This window comes from Helobdella robusta, assembly GCF_000326865.2.
Source record: "Helobdella robusta unplaced genomic scaffold HELROscaffold_528, whole genome shotgun sequence".
Lineage (NCBI taxonomy): Eukaryota > Metazoa > Annelida > Clitellata > Rhynchobdellida > Glossiphoniidae > Helobdella > Helobdella robusta.
Window position 1 is genome coordinate 3,029 of NW_008705276.1, and position 4,004 is coordinate 7,032.

Sequence of the window (4,004 nt, forward strand, 5' to 3'; positions counted from 1 at the left end):
ATGGCTGAATGAAAGAATGAATGAATGAATGGAAAAATGAATGAATTAACAAATGAATGAATAAACGATTGAATGAATGAATAAACGAATGAACAAATGAATGAATGAACAAACATGGTCGTCGATAGCGATGGTTTTGTTGTTGTTTCTGTCGTTCTCTTCATTGAATGACTCCAAAACAATTTCTTTAACAAACTGACTGTATATACTCCTGGATCAATCAATCAATCAATCAACCATCCAACCAATCGCTTCTAGACCAACCAACCAACCAACCAACCAACCAACCAGTCGACCAACCTGCCAACCAACCAGCTAACTATCCAACCAATTAACCAACCAACCAACCAACCAACCTTTGTTTTTCAAGTGTGGCTGACCATATAGACCTATCAACAGGTAGATAGAACAGGAGTATCTAATTGTCCGGGGAAAAAATAATAACAATAACAACAACAATAACAACAACAATAATAATAATAAATAACAACAGTAATAAAGAATAATATTAAAAAATTTTTGAAAAAAATTTCTTAACCTTCCATACTGTTGCTCTCAGAGGCAGATTGTCTACACATCCAACTATATATAAGATAAATTATAATATATAAATAAATTAATATTATATAAATATTTGTGTGTGTATATATGTGGTGTGTGTATGTGTGTGTGTATGTGTGTTCATTATATTCTAACAAACAATGAATTTTTTTAAATAGAAATAAAATTTAAGATAATGAACTGAGACAAACAAAATAGGAGTGGTCATTTGACTTTTTTCCAATTAAAATTATAAATGAATTAAAAAATTGCCAAAAAATAACAAAAATAATAAAATAATTTATAATTACTACTAAATTATAATTAAATAATTTTAGAAATAATAATTACATTAAATAAATTTAACTTTCATTTTTATTTATTTTTAAAACACGCCTCCCAACTAACCACTGAATGTAAGTTTTCTCAAGGCATCGAGGCTTATTATATTCTCCGAAAGAATTTTCTCGAAATTATTTCTCCTAAGTATAAAATAATTATTTTAATATTCAAAAAATAAAAATTAGGTGAAAAGTTTGAGTTAAAATTAGGAAAAAATTGAAAAATTCCGGAACCTGTTGAGAAAAGATGCCATTACTGTTTATGTTCAATCTGTTTTACTTTCGGCAAAGGTTGGGTGCGTTTTAATTTGTAAAATTTTAATCAGCTGTGCTGTTTAATCATTAATACATATATCTATCTAAAATAATTCACTAATATAGCATTATAAATCGATATAAACTAATAAAATTAGCATAGACCAGTGACATTTATGAACAACAATTTAAAAATAGTATAATGTACATTAGACAAATACAGAAATAACTAAAAACTAAAACTCATACAAAAAAAAACATTAATGAAAATTTCTGATTTGATTAAAAAGAAAAAAGCAATCAAACTCGAAATACGCGGAGTTAAATACAAAATTGTCACAAAAATTCTGATAAAAATGATCGTTATTAAGGTTTCTTTCAATTTTGAAGACCTAAACATATATAGTTTATAATTTTTTTAAAAAAATTGTAAGAAAAAAATTGTATTTGACACTTTGGAAGGCGTTAAACACATCAGCGACTCGTCAAAATGGTGGCAATTTTCACAGAATACTATAACTCAATATAATCATATATAACTTTATATAAACCTATATAACTCTATACAATAATATATAGCTATATAACTTTATATAACCCTATATAACTCTATACAATCATATATAGCAATATAACTCTATATAAACCTATATAACTCTATACAATCATATATAGCTATATAACTCTATATAACACTATATAACTCTACAATCATATACAGCTATATAACTCTATATAACACTATATAACTCTATACAATAATATATAGCTATATAACTCTATATAACCCTATATAACTCTATACAATAATATATAGCTATATAACTCTATATAACCCTATATAACTCTATACAATCATATATAGCTATATATCTGTATATAACCCTATATAACTCTAAACAATCATATATAACTATATAACTTTATATAACCCTATATAAATCTATACAATCATATTTAGCTATATAACTTTATATAACCCTATATAACTCTATACAATCATATTTAGCTATATAACTCTATATAACCCTATATAACTCTATACAATCATATATAGCTATATAACCCTATATAACCCTATATAACTCTATACAATCATATATAACTATATAACTTTATATAAGCCTATATAACTCTATACAATCATATTTAGCTATATAACTTTATATAATCCTATATAACTCTATACAATCATATTTAGCTATATAACTCTATATATATAACTCTATACAATCATATATAGCAATATAACTCTATATAACCCTATATAACTCTATACAATCATATATAACTATATAACTTTATATAAGCCTATATAACTCTATACAATCATATTTAGCTATATAACTTTATATAATCCTATATAACTCTATACAATCATATTTAGCTATATAACTCTATATATATAACTCTATACAATCATATATAGCAATATAACTCTATATAACCCTATATAACTCTATACAATCATATATAGCTATATAACTCTATATAACACTATATAACTCTATACAATAATATATAGCTATATAACTCTATATAACCCTATATAACTCTATACAATCATATATAGCTATATAACTCTATATAACCCTATATAACTCTATACAATCATATATAACTATTTAACTCTATAATACCCTATATAACTCTATATAACCCTGTATAACTTTATATAACCTTATATAACTCTAGTTTCTCTGACCCCATAAAATAAAGGAATGTAATAAAGTTATTAAAATGATGATGATGATGATGACGATGATGATGATGATGACGATGATGATGATGATGACGATAATGATGATGATGATGATGACGACGATGATGATGATGATGATTCAAAACGAAAAACACAACCTCGTTCTCGGTTGCTCGTTCAGTTTTCATCCAGAGCTATCAGCGAAAACGCAATAGATTGCAATAATCGTGTTTGTTGTTTTTTATTATTATAAATTTATTATCATTATTATTTATTGCTATTATTGTTTTTATTATTATTATATTAAAATTAGTATTATTATTCATCTATTTATCATTATTTTCGTTCCCGGATAGCTTTATCAAAGCCTTACTTAACCTACTATCAAACTAAAAGCTTTTATTTCTGAAACAAGGTTTAATTTACATACACACAATTACGTACACACGTACACACTCACACACACACACACATACATACCACACATACAAACACACACAGACTCATTTACTTTTTTATTAATTAGTAACAAAGTTTATATGCAAATATGATACATCTACATATAGATGCTCATATGTATGTCTATATGTATGTATATATATGTATGTGTATGTGTGTGCGCGAGTGTGCGCGCGTGTGTGATCTCTTTTATACGTATATATATGCCCAGAAAATTGAAGATTTTATTAAAAATATTGTGATAGTTTATTAAAAGAAGAACATTTATTAAACGAATTCATTAAGACAATTTTCATTAACTCAGCTAAAATTATCATAAGTAAAATATTAATTTTATTATAATTATTATTGGCGTTATTATTGTCATAATAATAATTGTTACTATTGTTATAATTATTATAATTATTATTATAATTTAGAGAAACATGGCCACGGATGAACTGAGTGAGAAATTAAAGATGAGAAATTTGCTGATTGAACAACAACTGGAAGAAGATAGATTGTTGCAGCAACAGTTGCAACAACAGTCGCAGCAACAACAGCAGCAACAACAACAGCTACAACAGCAGCAACAACAGCAGCAGCAGCAACAATCCAACAACAAACCAATCATTCCACCCAAACCCATTTACGTAAATTATTTAACTTGCTTATCGATGAGTGTTAAACTGCCACCTCCGAAGCCAACTTCATCTTTATCATCACCC